We start from the raw sequence: 9,491 nt of genomic DNA on the forward strand, positions 1-9,491 counted from the left end.
AGACACCTCGTGAAGCTGTTTCAGTGTGAACGGTCAGGCACAGAGATAATGTCCCTGCCACCATGTGGCTCGGTGAGTTTGGGCATGTCTATGTTGCAAGCACTTAGGGAGCACTAGCCCAATTCCCTTCCCCACAAGCCAGTATCCCTCTCCTCTCCCCATGGGAGGTAGGGTCCCGTCTCTCATCTCCACTCCACCCCACACTCACCCTGCACCAGACTCGTCACCAGCAGTGCTATGGCCAGGAGGGAGCAGAGATGCCGACGATCCACCCACGCCTGGTCCTGTCTTGGCCAAACCCAGCTGGCTCCATCACTCTGACCAAAGCCCAGCTGGGGAACAAATGTGCAGAGCAGGTTTTTATAGACACGGTTCCTGCCTCTGCCCTCCCCAGATCTAGAGAGATAACAGATGTGACCCATCCCCTCATGAGCCACTCAGAGAAACAAGTGCTGCTAAATTCTGCATGTGAACAGGGTGCGACAGTTCTCAGTCTGCTCTTCTTGGAATTGCTCCATTAACGTGCATCCTGGAGAACCAACAAAGAAGTGCAAAGGTCAAGGTTACAGGGGGAGGCCCATTGCGATTTTCACTTCCCTGTTTTGTTAGCAACTGAATGTGCCAAGAACAGCTGGTCAAGGACAGTGCTCTGGCAAAGCTAAGGTTGTAGTGTGGATAGGATAGCATGGGGGGGTTTCATAGATTCTATGGTGAGCAGGCACCATTGTGATCAGTCTCACCCCTCGTATAACACAGGCCAGAGACCTGCCCCCAAATAACTCAGAAAGCAGAACTTTTAGTGTCAGTAAGGGAGAACCCTCCACAACCTTTGGTAAATTGTTTCAAAGGTTAATTACTCTCACTGATAAACTTTTACACTTTCTTTCCAATCTGAATTTCGCTAGCATAAATTTGCAGCAACTGGATCCGCATGACTGTAAAGCCCATGACTGTTATTAAATGACTGTTCCCCATGTAGGTATTTATAGACTGGGGTGAAGTCACCCCTTAACCTTCTTAAGCTAAATAAATTGAGCTCCTTGAGTCTCTCACTCAGGTTTTCTAATCCTTTAATCATTCTCATGGCTCTTCTCAGACCCCTCTCAATTTATTAATATTATTCTTGAATTGTGGGCCCCAGCAATGGACACGGGATTCCAGCAGGGGTCACACCAATGCCAAATACAGAGGTAAAGTAACTTCTCTGCTCCTACTCAAGATTCCACTCTTTATGCATCCCAGGATCACATTAGCTGTTTTGGCCACAGCGTCCCACTGGGAGCTCATGTTCAGCTGATTATCTTTTTCAGTGTTTCTTCCTCCCAGGAGCGAGTCCCCCATCCTGTAAGAATGGCCAACACTCGTCGTTCCTAGATGGACCCATTTTCGTTTAGCCATACTAATATACATAGTGTTTGCTTGCACCCAGTTTACCATGTGATCCACATCCATCTGAATCAGTGATCTGTCCTCATCCTTATTTACCACTCCCTCAATTTTGTGTCATCTGCAACCTTTATCAATCATGTTTTCTTCCAGGTAATTGATAAAAATGTTATAAAATTGTGATTCTACTCCCCATATTCTTCTTAGAAATAGTGTTATAATATGACTACAGCATATCTAAAATGTATTTTCTACAAGATGGGTCTTGTGAGATATCATTGGAAAGGTTATGATTTGCTGAATATAATTATCATATTTGTATACAAGTATCATTTCTGTATCTGAAGTTAGGAATATTGACTATGTAACAATTATAAGTGGGTTTACACCTGGGGAACGCCCACCAGACAGAATGCTAAGGAGGAGCAATAGGACTTTGAAGATACTAATCTCCCACCTTCCTGAGAAGCTTCCTGGGATGCTAGAAACAACCTTTAACTCATGGATTCTTTGACACTGCAGGGTCATGTGATTAAGTCACCTGTTACTAGATTCCATGATAGAATACCAGTATTTTCTACTGGGGGGGGGGGGGGAACCACACTGGAAAACAAAGGGTTCCTTCCATATGTAAAACCTATTTAAGACAGGAGACTGACTTAATCAGTGTTCAGTCTTCACTGAATTCCAGCCCATGTTAACAGCTGGAAACATCTAAGAAACAAAGACAAAAGAGGGGGGAGAACAGCTAAGGCCGGGCTGGAAAAGGTGTCTGGCCTGTGAAATAAATACCTAAAACAACATTTAGGGTGAGAAATTACTACTTGTAACCGGTTTCTGTAGCGTATTAAGCTTAGTTTACATGTTTTGTTTTATTTGTTCAGTAATCTGTTTTGATGTTTGCTGTCTCTTGTAATCACTTAAAATATATCCTTGATAGTTAATAAACTTATTTTTGTTTTCTCTAAAACGAGTGTGTGGAATTCATAAGAGGGGGGCAAAAAGCTGTGCATATCTTCCTTCACATTGAGGGAGGGGGCAAATTTCATGAGCTTATGCTGTACAGTTCTCTGTGCAGTGCAAGTCAATACAATTCCCTAGACACGTCTTCCCATGCAGAGCTGATCTCAGTGTCTGTGTCTTTCTGCAGCTGGGTGTGTCCCTACCTGTGTGTGTTGGAGGAGGCTTGAGGGCCTGGCTTAACAGGACAGTGTAAGGGAGTGATGGAACAGGTGGGCTCAGTGGCACCCCAGTACATCGGGGGCACCCTAGATTGGGGAGTAACCTGTCAAAAAATGTTGATAAATTAAAAGTAATGCACATTGGAAAACATAATCCCAACTATAGACACAAAATGATGGTATCTAAAGTAACTCTTACCACTCAAGAAAGATTTTGGAGTCATCGTTGATAGTTCTCTAAAATATCCCTCCCTCCCAGTGCCTGCCGCTCGCTGCGATCAGCTGTTCAGTGGCATGCAGGAGGTGCTGGGGTGAGGGGGAGGAACGGGGGGCAGTAAGAGGTGGGGAGGGGCAGAGCAGGGTTGAGTAGAGGCAGGGAAAGGGCGGGGCAGGGATGGGGGTGGGGTGTCAGGGGATGGGGTGGAGTGGGAATGGGGCCTTGGGTGGACAGCAGGTCAAGCAGCTCCCGGGAAATGAGGACGACTAAGGGGGAATATGATAGAGGTCGATAAAATCATGACTGGTGTGGAGAAAGTGAATGGGGAAGTGTTATTTACTCCTTCCCATAACACAAGAACCAGGAGTGACACAATGAAATTAACAGGCATCAGGTTTAAAACAAACATGAGGAAGTACTTCTTCACACAATGCACAGTCAACCTATGGAACTCAGAACCAGGAGACGTGAAACCGAAAGTATAAATGGGTTTCAAAAAGAATTTCATAAGTTTATGGAGGATTGGTCTGTCAATGACTATTAGCCAAGATGGTCAGGGATACAACCCCACGCTCTAGGAGCCCCTAACCCTTTAACTGCCAGATGCTATCTGCAGACTTTGGCACATGAGTGGTTCTGGAAGATCTCAGATCCTCTCCCGTCTGCATCTCACGCTGCCCACACAGTGGAGAGTTTCTGTCAGGGTTCCCTTCCCACTCTGAACTTTAGGGTACAGATCTGGAGACCCACATGAAAGACCCCCTATGCTTATTTTTAGCAGCTTAGGTTAAAAACTTCCCCGAGGCACAAATTCTTCCTTGTCCTTGGACAGTATTGCTGCCACCACCAAGTGAGTTAGACAAAGATTTAGGAAAAGGACCACTTGGAGTTTCTGTTTCCCCAAAATAACCCCCCAATCCCCTTCACCCCCTTTCCTGGGGAGGCTTGAGAGTAAACAAGGTGAGCACCGACCAGACCCTTGGGTTTTTAGGACACTAAAAACCCAAATCAGATTTTTAAAAAACAGAACTTTATTATAAAGAAAAAAAGTAAAAGAAGCACCTCTGTAAAATCAGGATGGAAGGTAATTTTACAGGTTAATAAGATTTACAACAGAGGATTCCCTTCTAGGCAAAACTTTAAAGTTACAAAAAACAGGAATAAACCTTCCTCTTAGCATAGGGAAAATTTACAAGCTAAAACAAAAGATACTCTGACGCATTTTCTTGCTATTACTTACTATTTCTGTAATTTTAGATGTGTCATTCAGTAGGAGCTGGATTACTTACTTGGTCTCTCTCTTTGTCTTGGGAGAGAACAAAGAGCACAAACAAAAACCTTCCCTCCCCCCCCCCCCCCAATTTGAAAGTATCTTCTTTCCCTGTTGGTCCTTCTGGTCAGGTGCCAACTAGGTTGATGGAACTGATTAACCCTTTACAGGTAAAGGAGAGATTTTATGCTACCCTTAGCTGTATGTTTATGACACGCCCCCCAGATCACAGAGGGTGTTGGACAGCCTGTTCCACACTGGCTGTGATTTCTTCCTGGAGCTCTAGGAGAAAACAGAGTTAATAAGACACATCCACCTTTAGATATACTACTGATTATATAAAAAATAATATTTTCCACATTTTAAGGACAATTTTAACCAGTTGATTTTGGGAAATTTTATGGGGGAGTGCATCAGCCACTTTGTTAGAAGCTCCTGCAATGCATTGTATTTCAAAATTAAATTTTGGAGAGCTAAACTCCACCAAAGTTTGTTATTGTCCTTGATGGTATGAAACCACTTCAGCGCAGCATGGTTGATTTGCAGGTGGAAACGCCGTCCCCAAACGTATGGGCTTAGCTTTTTCAGCGCGTACACAATGGTGTAACATTCTTTTTCAGTGATTGGCCAGTGGCTTTCCCGCTCAGACAGTTTTTTACTGAGAAACACGACAGGGTGGAATTCTTGATCCGGTCCTTCCTGCATTAAAACTGCTCCCACACCACGCTCGGACGCATCTGTGGTTACTAGGAACGGTTTGTCAAAGTCTGGGGCCCTTAGTACAGGGTCAGACATGAGTGTCGCTTTAAGCTGGTTAAAGGCCTTCTGACACTCTTCGGTCCACTGAACGGCATTTGGCTGTTTCTTTTTGGTTAGGTCTGTCAGTGGGGCGGCAATTTGGCTGTATTGTGGTACAAATCGCTTGCAATAACCGGCCAAGCCTAAGAAGGATTGAATCTGTTTCTTTGACTTTGGGACAGGCCACTTTTGGATAGCATCCACTTTGGCCTGTAGGGGGCTGATAGTTCCTTGACCCACCTGGTGTCCAAGGTAAGTCACTCTGTTTAGGCCTATTTGACACTTCTTAGCCTTAACAGTTAGTCCTGCCTCCCTTATGCGCTCAAAGACTTTTTGTATATGTTCCAGGTGTTCTTCCCAGGAATCCAAAAATATGGCCACATCATCAAGGTAGGAGACTGCATATTCTCCTAATCCCGCTAGGAGACCATCTACAAGTCTTTGGAAAGTGGCGGGTGCATTCCACAGCCCGAAAGGGAGCACATTAAATTCATACAGCCCGACATGTGTGGTGAAGGCTGACCTTTCCTTGGCGGATTCATCTAGCGGTACCTGCCAGTACCCCTTGGTTAAGTCCAGGGTAGAGATGAACTGGGCCCGTCCCCGTTTCTCTAATAGTTCATCTGTGCGTGGCATTGGATAATTGTCTGGGTGAGTTAAAGCATTTAGCTTACGGTAGTCCACGCAAAAACGTATTTCCCCATCTGGTTTGGGAACTAGAACCACTGGAGATGCCCATGCACTGCCAGAGGGGCGGATTACACCCATCTGTAACATATCCTGGATCTCCCGTCCTATAGCAGTTTTAGCTTGAGGAGGCACCTAGTAAGGTTGGACTTTAATTGGGTGAGCATTACCTGTGTCAATGGAGTGGTATGCCCGTTCAGTCAGTCCTGGGGTTGCTGAGAACATCGGCGTGAAGCTAGTGCACAGCTCCTGGATCTGCTGTCACTGCATACGCCCAAGGGTCATGGAGAGGTTCACCTCTTCCACGCCACCAGCACATTTCACTTCATAGTAGACACCTTCAGGCCACTCAGCGTCATCTCCTCCCTGGGCTGTAAACTGACAAACCTTGAATTCTCTGGAATAAAAGGGCTTTAGAGAATTAACATGGTACACTTTAGGCTTGAGGTGGGGGATGCTATGAGATAGTTAACATCTCCCAGGTGCTCTTGGACCGTAAATGGCTCATCCCACGATGCTTCCATCTTATGGGCCTGGAGTGCCTTCAAGACCATGACCTGGTCCCCTACTTTGAAGGAACGCTCTCTGGCATGTTTATCATACCAAGCTTTTTGCTCTTCCTGAGCATCTTTTAGGTTTTCTCTAGCAAGGGCTAAAGAGTTTTGGAGGGTGTTTTGTAGGTTGGTTACAAAGTCCAGAATGTTAGTTCCAGGGGAAGGCGTAAACCCCTCCCATTGCTGCTTCATCAACTGTAATGGCCGCTTAACCTCACGGCCATAAACAAGTTCAAATGGTGAAAACTCTAAACTGGGACTTGGCACAGCTCTGTAGGCAAAGAGCAACTGCTGCGACACTAGGTCCCAGTCACTGGAGTGCTCATTTACGAATTTACTTATCATGGCCCCCAAAGTTCCATTAAACTTCTCCACCATGCCATTTATTTGATGGTGGTGGTAAGGGGTGGCTACCAAGTGGTTAACCCCATGAGCTTCCCAAAGGCTTTTCATGGTCCCTGCTAGGAAATTAGTTCCTGAATCCATAAGGATGTTGGAGGGCCAACCTACCCTGGCAAAAATGTCTGTTAATGCCTGGTACACACTTTTAGCCCTGGTGTTCCTTAGAGCTACTGCTTTTGGCCATTGAGTGGCAAAATCCATGAAAGTCAGTATGTACTGCTTCCCTCTGGGTGTCTTTTTCAGAAAAGGACCCAGAATATCCACAGCTACTTGCTGAAATGGAAACTCAATGATGGGGAGTGGCCAGAGAAGGGCTTTGATCTGGTCTTGGGGTTTTCCCACTCTTTGGCACACCTCACAAGACCGAGCATAGGTAGAAACGTCCTTGCCCATTCCCTCCCAGTGGAAGGACTTACCCAAACTGTCTTTGGTCCTGTTCACTCCAGCGTGGCCATTAGGATGATGGTGGGCTAAGCTCAAGAGCTTTTCCCAGTACTTAGTTGGAACTACCAATTGTCTTTGAGGATGCCAGGCCTCCTGGTGCCCACCAGAAAGAGTTTCCTTATATAAAAGTCCTCTTTCTACAACAAACCTGGATTGATTAGAAGAGCTGAGAGGCGGTGGGTCACTCTGTGCCACCATCCAAGCTCCGTTGAGTCTCTCATACACTTCCTGCTCTGCCTGGAACTGTTCCCTTGATGCTGGAGACATCAGTTCCTGACTGGATTGTGGACTTGGTCCCTCTGGAAGCGATGCAGGTGATGGGGCTGTTTCCGTTGATTGTGAACTGCTCTCTGCCAGTGCACTATGTTGTATTTCAGGCTCCGGTTGAACCTCTTGTGTAGGTTTATCTGCTGATGCCAGTGCAGGCTCGGTGGTGCCCTCTGGCGTTGGAGTTGTAGATGGGGTTGCAAGCGCTGGATTCAGTGCTGGCTGCTCTGCCCATTCTGGTTCTGGTTGGGTCTCTGGGACTGGATCCACTACTGCTGTTGCAGTCATTGGCAGGGGATCCAGTTCTACCACCTCAGTTTGGGGCTCTGATAACACAGACGGGGCCTTTTATAAGGCTCAGGAACAGGGATAGGTTTGGAGGCTCACTTAGCCTGGCTGCAGGTGACCATTCCAACCCTCTTGGCTCGCTTCACATGGTTGGCCAAGTCTTCCCCCAGCAGCATGGGGATGGGAAAATCATCATAGACTGCAAAAGTCCACATTCCTAACCAGTCCTTGTACTGGACAGGCAACTTGGCTGTAGGCAAGTTTAAAGAGTTTGACGTGAAGGGTTGAATCATCACTTGGGCCTCTGGGTTGATGAATTTGGGGTCCACTAAGGATTAGTGGATAGCTGACACTTGTGCTCCAGTGTTCCTCCATGCAATAACCTTCTTCCCGCCCACACTCACAATTTCCCTTCACTTGGAGGGTATCTGGGAAGCATCGTGTGATTCTGGTGTAATGAACTGCAATCTGTTGGGGTTCTTGGGGCAGTTGGTCTTTACATGCCCCAGCTTGTTACATTTGAAACATCACCCAGCTGACTGGTCACTGGGGCGAGGTGGGTTGCTGGAGACTGGTGGGGTGGGATGTAGCGGGGCAACGACTCACCGGTGTGGCGCCTCCTGCTGGTCATCTTGGGAATTAGCTCTTCCAGCCCAGAGTGCCCTCTGCAGGCCAGTGTCTTGCCTGCCACTGGTCCGTTGCCCCTCCTGGACCCCAGTGCCTTTAACTTGGGGTTCTGCCCCAGCAGTCCCCACACTCTGGGTCTCCCCACTCAGGGGAACCCCCAACCCTCTAAACCCACCTTACCTCAGTGGCTACTGCCAGTCACCATCTAGCCCTTGCTCACAGGGGCAGACTGCAGTCTGTAAACCTCTCATCATCAGCAAGAGGGGGTCGGACCAGCTGCCTCTGCCTATTCCCAGGCTACCCCTCTGTAGCCCTAGTACCTTTCCTGGCCTTTAGCAAGGCCTGCAGCCTGTGGGTTTTCCAGGCTGGAGCTCCCCAGCTCCGCTGGACCTTCCCCCAGCCCAGCCCTGCCCTGCCCTGCCCTGCCCTGCCCTGCCCCACTCTGGGTGCCCTGCTCAGGTCCTTCTCTCTCAGAAGCTGGAGGGAGACTCCTACAGCTCCTGGCCCTCAGCCCTCTTATAGAACCAGCTGTGGCCTGATTGGGGTGTGGCCCCAGCTGTGGCTGCTTCCCTCACTCAGCCTAGCTTTTCCCAGCTGCAGCCCTCTCTAGGGCTGCTTTTACTATTGGCTCCCACAGGCAGCCCTCTCCAAGGGCTGTTTTAACCCCTTCAGGGCCAGAACAGGTGACCACCCCGCTACATGGGAGGATAAGGTGTTTGGGGGTTTCCTTGAGATGTAGGTGGGGCCTTGGGCTACCCCCAGTAGCAGGGTGTGGTCTGAGGTTGTCCCTTCTGGTATCCGCTCCAACTGCGACCAGTTTTTTCTCTCTCTGCCACCTCCACCCATTTGGCTCCGATCTCTCCTGCCTCGATTACAGTTTTGGGCTTCCCATCTAGGATGTACCTTTCTATTTCCTCAGGAACACCCTCTAAGAACTGCTCCATTTGCATTAGGAAAGACAGATCTTCCAGAGATTTAACACTGGCTCCTGATATCCAGGGATCCCAATTTTTTACAATGAAATAGGTACGTCGGGAAAATGCCACGTCTGGTTTCCACCTTAGGGCTCTGAACCACTGAGGGGCATGCTCAGGTTTTATCCCCATTCTAATTTTGGCCTTTTTAAAAAGAAGTTCGTAGCTGTTCAAGTTTTCTTTAGGCATTTCAACTGCCACCTCTGCTAAGGGTCCACTGAGCTGCGGCCTCAGCTCCACCATATACTGGTCTGTAGAGATGCTGTACCCAAGGCGGGCCCTTTTGAAATTTTTTAAGAAGGCCTCTGTATCATCGCCTACCTTGTAGGTGGGGAATTTTTTGGAATGGGGAGCGGTACTTGGAGAAGGACTATTAGGGTTATCTGGTAGACCCAG

The sequence above is a fragment of the Caretta caretta genome, chromosome 6 (assembly GCF_965140235.1).
Source record: "Caretta caretta isolate rCarCar2 chromosome 6, rCarCar1.hap1, whole genome shotgun sequence".
NCBI lineage: Eukaryota > Metazoa > Chordata > Testudines > Cheloniidae > Caretta > Caretta caretta.